The sequence below is a fragment of the Triturus cristatus genome, chromosome 2_1 (genome assembly GCF_964204655.1).
Source record: "Triturus cristatus chromosome 2_1, aTriCri1.1, whole genome shotgun sequence".
Taxonomy (NCBI): Eukaryota; Metazoa; Chordata; class Amphibia; order Caudata; family Salamandridae; genus Triturus; species Triturus cristatus.
The window spans coordinates 415,513,343-415,526,943 of NC_140581.1; positions in this window are offsets into that span (position 1 = coordinate 415,513,343).

Genomic DNA, 13,601 nt, shown 5'->3' on the forward strand with positions numbered 1-13,601 from the left:
AACTCCAACAGTCATCAGGCACTCAGACATGCAATGTCAGAACCACAAGAGGGGATGACTGGAGTCGCACAGGGCCAGTGGCCCCAGATGCACAGTGGCCGACATGGGTCCGCCGCCACGGGACGCTGACCTGCGGGAGAATGGGGCTGGGTCATGAGGGCAGAGCAGTGCCTCACATGTGTCATGGCTGCATTCCGCATCGCCACACACCAAGCCGTTGTGTGGCTGTGGTGCCAAGAAATGTCTATTGGGTGCAGGGGTAGCCCAGGATGACTATGGGGTTGTGTAGTTGTGTCTGGTAGATGGTCGTGTAGTCTGACATGTTGAATGTGGCTTGGTCACGTGTGCATCCCCACAGATGTGCCTTGTGCGATGGTGGCTGTGGGATGTGTGATGTGTTGATTTGGTACTTACCAACGAGCAGTCCTGTTCCATATGTGCCATCCTGGAAGCGTTGGTTGATGATGGACTGTCGGAAGATGAAGGAATCATGCACACTGCCTGGGTAGTTGGCGACGATATGGGTGAAGAGTCCCCGGTGGTCCACTATTGCCTGCACATTGATGGAATGCGTGTGCTTTCTGTTGCGGTAGTGGTGTGCAGTATCCCCAGGGGGCACAAGTGGAACATGTGTGCAGTCAATTGCCCCCAACACGGCTGGGAATCTGGCTATGGCGTAAAAGCCTTGCTTTGTCTCCAGCTGTTCCTGCACAGTGTTGGGGAAGTGAAGGTACTGAGATATGAAGCTGAGGGTGGCATCCAGGACAGATGTGATGAACTTTGATAGGGCTGGCTGTGAGACTCCTCCGACTCTGGCAGTTGTTGGTTGGAATGTCCCAGAGGTCAAACAGGTGCAGCACAGCCAGCAGCTTTGTCTGAGATGGGATGTTGGTTCTCCGCTGTGTTGGTACCGTCAGCCTGTGGGCGATGTGTGTCATGATTTGGAGAATGGTTGTCCTTTTGAGCCTGTAGTGGGCAATGACTTCCGTGGGCATTAGGTCTGTGAGGGTGGTGCGTTTTTGGTAGGTCCACTGTCTTACTCTACGCTGCCTCTGTGGTGGTCCGGGGGGGTTGCGGGTCCGGGTCCGGGGGTGGTGGCAGTCCTGGGGGTGGTGGCGGTGGGTGTTGTGGCCCTGTTGGGGCTCCGAGCTGCATGATGAGTAGCTCCATGGCATTGTTGTTCTTCAGGTATGGCTGTGTGCGGGGCTCCGTTGCCTACTGCAGGTAGGCGTCCCTCTTTACACCTGTTAAATACCTGCAGTCACCGCAGCTTATCGCATGTTTTTGGTTAGCTTCGCAGTTCTGTCAGTTCATTGTGAAAGTGGTGTTGTTGTTTTTTTGTGTGTTTTTGCACGGGAACGCCTACTCTGCATCTCATTAGAGTTAGTTGGTGGTGTCCGCCATGGTGTTAGATTTTGGGGCAGTTATAGCGGGAATACTGGCGATGTCTGCAGTTTGCACCTGTTTGTGAATGGGCCGTTAATTCTATCTCCAATTTTGTTGCGTTAAGGTAGAAATTAATCGGAGATAAGTCCTTGTGAATATGCCCCTGAGTGTACATTGAATAAACTGTTATTGGTTTGTATTTTCTGCTGTCTGACCGACTCTTCATTTGTATGGAAGGCAGAGAGGTGGTCGTGAGTGACCCGAGTGACCCTAATTGAGCCACTTCCTTCAGCGGTGCCCTCTAAGTGCCCACATCACCTGCTGAAATCTGGACAGCGCGGTGTGAGCTTGGAACTATAGATTGTGCCTGGAGACCTGACTGCCTAGAGCGGAGCGCAAGACGTTTCCCGCATCCATCCAAAGTGGTTCCTGCACTGCAGGGACCCCGGCACGAATAAGCGTCTTGTTGGTGGTGAGCAGATTCACCAGTTTTGGGATTCAAAGTGGCCTGCCTTCAACTGTGCACATTTCTCTCCTGAGCCAAGCCAACTGCATGCTCATGGAGTGCGGTGTCTGATTCACAGGTTACGAGGGAACGCATACATGGTAGAGTTTCATTCTACCTCGTGAGGCACTGTTGAAGTTGCGCCTGAGTGTGTGTCTGGAATCTCCTGGTGCAACCAACATCAAGGTGTGCCAGACATAGTGCCTCATTTACAGCGAGGTACGGAATTGCAACTCTACTTCAAGAAACCTGAAGCATCTGGTGTAACACATCCTGTCGTGCACCAGACCCTGTGCTCAGATTGCTGGGGCACAACTTGAATCAATGTGTACCAGATGGGGTGCCTCCTCAGGTGAGAGGCTCCCCTGTTTGTTCTTCCCCATTAACTGCTTGTTCCCTCACTGATCTCATCACGGAGGACCAGCTACCCTCCCCCATCTGGCCCTTCCAAAGACTTTGTGGCGCCAGGTAGGAGTGAGAGACATTGATTAGGTGGAGGGATGCTTTCAAGAAGGTTAGGGAGCAGGTCGAAAGACTGCATGACTCCCCTGCGCTTTGCAGAAGTGGGCTGGAGCTAGAAGGCCCTTGTGGACCCCTGTGTGTAATGAACTGTTGCTCTTGGCCATGTTTCTGCTTTGCAACTTGTTGGTTAACTTCCTGAGTGGCGCCAAGACCCCCTTTGTTTACATCTGCCTCTTGTTTATGTTTCCTGTCTATTCCCACCTGCTATCTGGGGACCCAGATGAGGTGTGACCTCTGCCATGAGCAGCCTTATTTCTAGCGGGAGGGGCTGGTGAACTTCCTGGGATATCCGGTACAATGGGGGTGTATTGGAGGGTGGCAGGAGACTTGGAGCCATGGGGTCTTCAGCATGTTATCTATTGACCTGCGAATGAGTGTGAAAGTGTCCATGTGGACTGGGCAGGCGCCCGTCGCATTGCGTAGTGGTGCAAAGTGAGTGTGAGTGTGGGAGTGTGCATCTGTGGATCACCTATGCTTCATGACACTGGTCGGCAATGTTGGTTTATATGTTGCTCTCTTACCCCAAGTACTTTATCTCTCAACAGTGGGTTTATCTGTGTGGCCATGTCCAGCGGCGCTGCTAAAACTGTTATAATTCTGTGTTTGCACATATTGCTGATATTGCTGTTGCCCAGTGGGCACACTATAGTCATGTGAAAATGCATGATTAGGATTGTGAAGGGGGCCTGAGGGCAAAAATGTGTCACACTGCGTAAGGGTGCAGTGTGGGGTTTAGGACTTTTCCCATGTGTGCATGTCATCGAGATTTAATCAACACAAATTGTGCCTAGTACTTCTAGTAATATTGCCAATTGTTATTTATGCCCAGAACTGCATGATATTTATGTAACATTGTTTAATGTGAGTATTGAATAGAAACAACATTTCTCGACGTCAAGTGTGAAGTCTCTCGTTTGTGTCGTGCAGAATAATTATGTTCACATGCTGTGTTCTGGCTTTACACATTGCTTCTGAGGGACGCCTGACTGCTCAGTGCGAAGCTACCCAAGGGTGAGCACCGGTATTACAGTACTTGACGGGAGCGGTTCATTCTGCCTAGCTGGGGCACCCCCTCAGCCAACCAGACAGTACCTGTCTCAACACCTCAAATATGGAATTAAATATTCTTCCAAATAAAAAGTACATATTATTTATTTATTTATTTGGTTCTTGTTTTTAGGCTTCAGAAACATTGAAAACAGGCAACTTTCCTTTATATTTGCTGATAAAACTCTGGAGACATGGGACACAGGTGGAAGTTTACTAGCATAAGAAAATTGACTATTCAGGTCCATAGGTAAGAATTTTACATCCCTTCTAAGGCTTCAAGAAATTAGCATGATTTATCTAAAATTGTAAATCTCGAGTCTAACTTGATTTTGAGCTTGATTTACGTCAAATTATAAGTTTTGATTATAACTTGATTTTGCAAGTAGTCCCTATACTTTTTTTAGTTTCTTTACACCGCTGCCCCTTACTCACACATAACTTACACAACTTTGGGCCAGATGCCGCAAACATTCCAATTGGAGTTTAAGACTGCAAAAACATTTCCGGCCATGTATCAAACCTATATTTGGTGTCTGCAGAGTGTTCCTTCTCCTAAAATGGGTTTACGAATGGATACTGATTCAGTATTTCAAAGGGATGTGTTTTGGGGTCTCTTCAAAATAGTTAATCAGTATCAGATGTATTAATGGTTTGCACCGGAATTCAGGTCACAAACCATTCAAAAGTTACAGATCCCCAAGATAGAGTGGTTTCTCATTCGCAAGAAGGAAGGGGTCCTTTTTAGACCCCTTGTCTTTAGGGAATTGTGAAAAACGTTTCTGGGGAACTAGTCAGTGGTCAGGGACCGACTCTCATAGAAACATTATGAAAAAGATTTTTTTTAAAACATAACCAGCTCAGTTTCCTTTAAGGGTAGAGGCTGCTTAAAGAAAAATACTTTGGGGCTTATTTATGAGCCCTTGCATCACTTTTGCGCTACCGGTGCGTAACAATTGCTCCATGTTGCGTCATATTTACAAAGTGATGCATCTAGGTATATGCGTCACTTTGTAAACCCCTGCGCCACATTTTACCTGCGCCAGGTATAATGTATGCAGGGTGGGCATTCCGACGCAAGTAAGCCTTGTAGAAGTGACGCCGTGAAATCTATGAGATTTCACTGCGCCACTTCCAGGACGCAAATGCGGCATAAGACTGATGCAGTCACATTTGAAATGGAACTTGCCCATGTGAAATAACCCATTGCTGGAGTTCTCATTAGACATCTCTTCCTTGCTGTTGAGACATTTGTGACGGACGAGGCGGAAATCAGGCAGTCTTGGCAGGAAGCAAGGCAGCAGGCAGCGGGGCAGCAGCAGCGGTAGCAGGCTGTAGCGGTAGCAGCATGTTTAGCCTCAAACCCCTAAGCCTTTCAACCCCTCAAGCCCCTCAAAGCCTCGGATCAGATCGAATCGAGGTCGGATCGAGGGCTGGGACCGCGCCTTGTGGCAGAATCGGCAGGACCGGCGGGGCCGGTTGCTCAAGCCGGCGCAGGTCCCTGAGTCACTGCTTCCATACTCCCTCGAACCGCTGAATCAGCTCACCACCACCACGAAGTTCTGGGAATGCAACGAGCCAGGCGAGGCTGAGAGGACTGGGGAAAACCAGGAGGTGGCCAGACAGAGCGGTGGAGACTGTGAGGCAGGGAGGTGGAGGTGGAGAGATGGAATATGGAAGGTCAGCTGAGCCAGTACTCTTGTTCCCACATCCCTTCTCTCCCTTCCTCCCCTCCCATCACTAGAAGTGTATACCCTGCACAACAACCTTATTCAGCCAAGCCAGCCTGCCTGCCGGTTGCCCCCAGTGGCCTGCCCAGGACCCCCAGGGCCCCTAAAGGACCTCCAAGGGACCTCCAAGGGGACCACCTAGATAGTCAAAGGTTCAGAGACAGAAACACAAAAGACTAGACATTAGGTATTACGACTGCTGAAAAAAAATGCTGGAACAGCTGATTAGATAATTACCTATAACTGCTGAAAAACGCATAGAACACAAGGCACAAGGCATAGGGCACAAGCAGGATACCTCGAAAGGAAACATAGCGGGTGCAACCGCCAGTAGGGGGTGGTTGCGGAGTGTGTGCCCGTATAGCCCACGGAGGCAGCCTGACTACGTTGGGTGCAGCCTGTGGGCTGCCAGTGAGCCCTGCTCGCTTGAAAGCCACAAACTACCATAACCGCCCAACCAGCCAAGCCAGCCAGCCAAGCCAGCCAGGTGTGAGTCCAAGGAGAGCAGCGGAGTAAGGGGCAGAGCTTGTCTGATGAATTGAGACAACCGCAGACTCTCCTGCTACAGGCCCCTCACAACCCCACATGACCTAACCTTTCAGTTGCCCACGGTCCAACCACAAATAAATAAGCAAACAAGTCTTTGAGCGCCACTAGTGGGGACAACATCACCAAGGCTCCCCGAGGCATACTTTGAGGCGCAATTGAGGCACAACTGAATACAATCGAGCTCAACTGAGAAAACACAGGCAGTTGCAAGTCGGCCATCACCAAGGACTATAATCAGTGAACAGGGCGCCATGAGGTCAGGCAGAGTGTGGAAGGCCCTAACAAAACCAAGACCGCAGGCGAAAGCAACAGAATGGAAGAATGACAGCAAGAGTACGCATAGAGACGCCAGTCCACTTGATTTTGGTCCTGACAAGAATAAGATAAAATGTGAAAAACTTGGTGAGGAAAAGGAAAAGCCATCGACTAGCATGCTCTCCAATCCCCACAACACTTTGTCCTTCAATGCTACAGCCAGCTATGACTTTGTTAGCCAGGAAGGGAGTAACTTTTTTCCAATCGCAACAACTGAAACAGTGAAGATGAGGTGGGGCCAGATGATCAGTGTCCAGAAGATCAGGACTTAACTAGACTAGAAGGGTCCCCATTAAGGAGAATCCCCTGTACCTTCCAGCCTAAAATATATACAAAATTCTTCTATCTGAAGGACCGCACCACTGCAATTTTCTCCAAAAGTGGCACTATAGAAGGACTGCAATCCCATCTCCTGCCCTTAGAACTAGGCTGTACTGACCAAATCTTGCAATCCACAACGACCTTACAAACAGTTGCACTAGCTCATTCTAATGAATGCTCTCCGGAAAAAAACGATAGGAGCAACAAAGTGGAATAGTCGCTTCATCTGCAAAACTGCAAATTGATAAAAGCAGCTGAAAACTTAAACATATCATGTCTTGATGAGAAACATGATAATGTACAAGAGGGCCACCAAGATCATCAATTCGCTTATCAGAAGGACAACATCATCGCCCAGATGACTAACTCTCAAATCATTCAACAGAATATTTCACCGGATAGTTTATGCATTGAACACAACGCTCGGAAATTTCCACCAACCTCACACGCGTCTACGGAAGGAGTTGAGGGTTTATTAGAGTCAGCTAATTTAATACTCCACAAGCAAGGGGAGAAAAAGCCTGGAGCAAACGCCAAGCATCATCAAGCCACCCCTCAATCTTCGGTGACTATTTCTAGCACAGACACCCAACTTTGCTCACAACAAGCAGAATCAAATGCGGGACCCGCTTTTAAGTACCAACATGGCTATTCATCCAAAGCAGCTCTGCCGGAAGAACAGAAAATAAATGAACAAAAAACAAATGAACATGTATCATCATCATTAAAGTATTCTTTCCTTCATCCTTTATCAATCACCGATTCAGGATTAACAACACCTCCTGCGACCCTTTCGGCACCTGACACACTTTTTGAAAAATGTACACCAAAGCACAGCCAGCCGCCCATTTATGGAGACTTACCCAACTGTGATGGTGACATGACCTTTTTAGCCTCCCAAGAGTGGGAGGAATTAGTCGCCTCTTACAAACATGATCCTAAACCTTCAAAAACTGCTCCCTTAGAAAGAAGCCACCCAAATAAAAACTTAATCTGGGAATCGATACTAAGCACAATGCAATATTCAACGGCGGCATTACTATACCAGTCACACAAAATGGATATCCAGCTGACAGTTCTCCAAACTCTAGCTGACTTTACTTCGGGGATCGACAGGAAATTAGCCGACTTGTATGGTTTAATAAAGAGAGGGCAGGAAGCAACCTTCAATATACAGCAATCACAACAAGAATGTTCTTGTGCCCCAATAGTGGATAAGCTCCTAACCCTCCCGACAATACTAGGCGACCTACTGTCTGTCTTGAAAACAACTGTTATTAATCAGAAAACTGTAGGCAATGACAACTCCTTAGAGTGGAAAACAACATCGGCCTCACTTCTCATGATGACGTCACCATCAAATAGTGTACCACCAACTGAAGGTGGTGAACGCCCGCAGACCATCAAGCCAGAATCCTTGGAAGAAGTCACTTCTCCAGTAAAAACTGGGTGCAAGCAAAAAAGGAAAGGAAGAAAAAAGAAAACACATTTCCAGGTCCTACGCTCAGCCTTCCCGGTTACACCTGACCTCACAAGCAAGGGAACACCAAATCCCCCAGCACCAGCTCCAGCAGAAGTCAGGAAAATATGGCATATAAGTCCAAAAACCCTTCTGGTGCAGCAAAGAGGCCCAAGTCCCACGGTCAGTGTTACTAACAACCCACAAGACAATCAAGAACCAACCAGGAGATTACTAGATAGTAACCTCACACCAACCCACTCTACCAATGATAGTAACTCGGCAAAAATCAGTCTTCGCAAAGAACCACTTAAAACACCTTCATAAAGTAAGACTCCAATTGAGGGGACACAAACCACAAGGCGGAAGCAGGGTTCAACCTTTCAGGAGAATAATAAAGAGCTAAGCTTACCGTCGAGCCAAGCACTCGAGCAAGTATCAAGCAAGCAAGAAATAACTCGGATTTCATCTGTTCAACTGGTATCCACTCATAATAACACTAACCCTGGGCGTACAACTATGCTACGCTCGTGTAGTTTGCGCAACGACGCGCTACGCGAATTGCACGTAGCACAGTGCAAAAACGCGTAGCGTAGCGGGCATTTTTTGCTCACGGTCCTCAACGTCAAGTTATCGACCGCGACCGAGCAAAATAACATCTCGGCGAGACTTTTTCCTTGTTCGTGATCAGCAACATCAAGTTGCCGATCGCAAGCGTGGAAAATAAACCTCCCGGAGAGATTCTCAATGCGGGGAGGTCAGGTTTCTCATTGCGAGTGGTCGCGTATGCTCGCGATGCTCGCAATGAGAAACTACCAGTCCGCGTTGAGAAAACTGCAGCTCGAGTACAAATCTACTCGAGCGGCAGAAAACGACCGCTTGCACTGTGCAAGATGCGGTTTACAATGATTGCACAGTGCGGACATGCATCCGGCACTTTGCAATCAGTGCGAACAGCATTTTGCACAGTGCACTACGCAGTTCGTGTAGCTACGCGTAGCTCACGTAGTGCAAAGTGCACTTCGGGTAGCTACGCATAGCGCTACTATGCAAACTACGCCCAGGGTTAAATAACACTAACCAGGAAACAAATACAACTAACGACTCTCCCTTGGGGCCCTCTGCCCGTACAGTTATTAGCAGTACTGGCACCTATGCCCCAAATCAGGGTTTTTCTGCAAATACAGTAATTAATTGTGATAAAACATTTCTTCACAACCCGCAATTGCCAAAACAGGAAGAGTCTGATACTATAATACTACTCCCTCAATATAAATCGCGAGGCCGAATGGACATATTAAATAGACAAAACGTGTTACGGCTCTTACACTCTATTCCAACTTTAACTGACATTACATCATCTGAAATGTTGTCAATTGAATTCTTGCCAAACAACAATAGTCAAAACTCATAAGCTACCAGCTCTAGATGGATAAATTCTGAGGTCGCAGGCAGAATCTCACAGGAAGGTGACCGACTCCAAAACTGTGGGATAATCACGAAACTAGTCCCAAAACCATTATATCCAACTCCTTTCCTAAACAACGATGTAAACAGCTCAAGCTTGACGACGCTCTCAGTCCTGAAAGGAGCAAGGAGTAGAACTCCAGGCACAAAGATTGAGGTGAACCTGACAATTGCAGTATTACCAAATGAGACCCAATGCACTCTAATACAATCTCCAGTAAATAAAAATTGGTCGGGTATACAGCGTGTAATTACATCAGTACGCACAAATTGACAAGAGCTGGCCGTAAAACAACCACCCCAAACTGAGCAAGACGGACTTACAATATGTGTCTGGAATATTAACGGCTTAGCTTCCAAAACAAGCGACCAAGAGTTTCTATACTACCTGAAATCTTTTGATATAATCCTGCTCCAGGAGACCTGGGAAGACAAGTCCTTTGAATTGCAGGGTTACATTTCTCATCTACTTCTGGCAACCAAGGGATCTGTTTTTGGCCGTCGCTCGGGTGGCTTAATGCTCTTAACCTCTATAACAGAAATAGGTAAGACTGTTCCAATGAATATTCAATTATCACCTCCAAGTTGTATTCAGGCCATAAAAGTAATGCTTAAGATTAACCAGCTCCCAGAAGAAGTAATAATAATAAATATCTATGTACACCCAAAATAAAAAGTTAAAAGTAGCAAAAGAGCTGTCAACGGAGTTAACGAGATTGATGGAAGAGGAAGCAATGGATCACATTATACTTGCTGGAGATTTCAACATGCACCTCTTAGGAAATATTCAAGATGACGACCCAATTCAGGATCTATCTGAGGCATGGGGAATTCCGACGCAAGCCCAATTCACAGCCATCAAGCCAGTGCGAAGCGCGAAATACCTGCTTCAGGAACTGGAGCACTTGAATATGAGAGCTGTAAATGGCCGCTTTAAGGACGATAATCCACCAGCTGCCACGTATCATTCAGCCAGAGCATCATCTCATCTAGACTATACCTTCACAACTCTAACACTATTCAATCACATAGCCACTTTTGAGATCGGCAATAATGAACTTAGTGACCACATGCCACAAGAACTAAGTCTTAAAGCAAGTTCAAGTCAGACATTGCTCGTCAGTAAAACAATTGTACAAAATGAAACCAGCAATCTTAAAAGAATAAGGTGTAAACCCGCGAATTTAGAGTAAATAACATCTATTGCCAAAGATCTGTACAAACAAGGGGGAGAACAGACAGTACAGTCTTTGGAATATTGGTACAATTTTGTCATATCACTCGGAGAAACATTTTTAAAAAGGCAAGGTCCGAAACAGAGGAATGCTTCACAAATTCCTACTAAAATGGCAAAAAGTCCAGTATCTACAAAATTGAAGCAACTTATAAATCATACACTAAAACAACTCTTCAAATTTCCAAACAATTCGAGCCTGCAAAGTTCCCTCCGTGAAGGTAAGAAATCATTAAAACAGAGTAGATGGGCAATCAAAAGAGCAAAGGATAACGAAACATGGGCGAAACTTCTCCATGACGCAAAACAGAAAAACAGCGCCAAATTTTGGCAAACAGTTAATAAATTACAGAGGCCCAACCATACAGGTATCGACTCTAACATCACAGAAGCGGTTTGGAATGAATATCTATTTAATCACTTCAATGATTTTGAATAAAAAAATAGGCACCACCTTCACTTACCAGGGCAACGTTAGCATTATCAGTCCAAAAATAGAAGCAACTAGTCAACATTGTCCCAGCAAAGAGAACACTAGCAACTCTTGGCCGATGCAACGGGAGAAAGCCTTGTCAAACCAAAAATGCCTACCCATTGCAGCAGAAGAGCATAACAGCCCCGCAGCACTGGCCATAAAGAAGCAAATAGCTAAAGGCAGATGGGCGGGAGCTCCCGGCCCCATCGGCATTCCACCAATGCTGTTTAAACAAGACCCAGAATTCTGGAGCAAAGCACTGGTACCAGTTTTCAGATATGCTCTAAGAACTCCTATACTTCCAGAATCATGGAGAGGCTCAATTATGAGCCCAATATATAAACAAGGCGAGAGGTCTATTCCAAACAATTACCGGCTGATAGCCCTTATAGACACTGAGCCTAAATATTACGCAGGGATCATCTTGAAAGAAATAGCCAACTGGGCCTCAGAGAACAAAATCATCCCCACAACACAAACAGGATTCCGCCAAGGCCAAGGAACAACAACTAACATCATGGCCTTGACCATGCTTATGGACGCTGCGAAAAAGGACAAATACCCCCTGTACCTCTACTTCATAGATTACACAGCAGCGTTCGACCACGTTCACCGCACTAAGCTTTGGCATAAGCTGGCCAGCTGGGGGATACCAACTTCTCCTTTAGATCAACTTAGGCACTTGTACACCAACACGTGGATCAGAATAAAACTAGGTGGCGGGACGCACCTCTCAAGCAGAATTCCCACAACTAAGGGACTAAAACAAGGGTGCGTCCTAGCCCCACTGCTGTTTAACCTTTTCCTAGCAGACTTACCGGGGGAACTGGACAGCTGTTCATCACACGCCCTGAAGTTAGGAGGCATGACACTGACAAACTTGTTATATGCTGATGATCTAGTCCTGATCAGTCGGACCCCCATTGGTCTTCAACATCTCCTGGACGCAACTTGCAATTTTTCTCAACGGAACGCCTTACAAATGAACCTTACACAAACCAAAATTATGACAGTAAACTTCCATAAGAAGACAAGTCCGAGTTGGTATCTTGACGGGAAACGTCCACATCAAGTAACAAGCTACAAGTATCTGGGGATACTTTTAGATCAAAACAATTCCTTCAAGCCGCAGCTGGAATCCTTGTGAAGGAAGGGTGCTATGACCAATATGGTACTTAAACCTTTGAAGAAGATGTTGCCGGACCTGTCTCTAGACCCTTTCTTAAAAGTCATGTGAGCTAAATTGCAGCCCACGATCACCTACGGGAGTGAGCCAATGAGAGGAAGAGATGCAGCAATTTTAAACAGCATAATAACAATCTCTTACCGAGGGATATTTCAGCTCCCTAAATATGTTTCCCCGGCCCAAATACGGCTAGAATTTGGGCTACAAAATCAGGCGACAGAGAGAATGGGAGCCCAAGCAAAATGCTTGCATAAAATCAGAGTAGCCGAAAATGGTTCCCTAAATAACCATCTCTGGGTAGAACTAACTCGTACAGGGAAATCCCCAGCTGACAAATATCTCTTGGATTCCATTAAAGCTCTAGGTCTGACAGACCTTTGGAATACCTCAACGGCTCACTGTGTGTTCAAAAAACAAGTCACAAAGTCAACAAGACTTAAATCTACTGTAGAGGATAAGGAAGCACTGTCAAAACGAGCTCATGGCTGGGTTGTGCTCAACAACTACGAAGCCTGCAAACCCCAACCTTACCTTAACGCAGAAATAAAGATAACAACTAAAGATTTTTTTTTAACTGAGCTTGTGAGTTGGTTCAATTGACCCATTTTTACCACCTTGGGAAAGTAGAGGAGGAGACCAGCTATGCAGGCTATGTGCTCGTGGAGTCAAGAACCTCATCCACATCATTTGTATCTGTGACAAATTAAAAGACAGAAGGAAAACTTTATTAAAACCATCCTTTAACCAGCAGGGTATCAGGTCCTGCAGGCAGGCGGCAATCCTGTTCTTCAATCCAACCCTAGCACAGTTGAATTGTCGCCATGCAAAATTCCTTGATCTCACCGAACAGAGACTGAAAAACATAACTCTGCTGGCCACAAACTAGCTCCACATGATGGTCCTGGGAACTAATCTAGTCAGCTCAGGAAAGTTATCCTTAATAATTTAAGCATAGCATCAGAACCACACCAGCAGGCACATCTTGAAGCTGATTTTGTTGTCCCGAACAACCTGAGTGGCAAGGGAATCCCATGGAGAAAAACATTAACCCACAGAATAAAAACTCTTGACAATGGATTTGGGGGCTGATTGCTCAATAAACACAACCCACATGAGATAGACTTTTAACCTGACTAAAACATTAATTGCGTTTTATACAGTTTTATGTAGATACAGCATAGATTATTTTAAAACTGGTTAATCTTTTTGGAATAGTGAATTATTTTAAAACTGGTCAATTTTTTTGTAATAGTGGATTTTGATTTTAAAGACCATTTAATTTATGCAACGCTTTTAACTAATCATGCATAATAAAAATTACCTTACCTTACCATTGCTGGAGTTGCATCACTTTTGTGACACACTCCAGCAATGCGTCATTTTTGCGCCTACAGATACGTCAGAA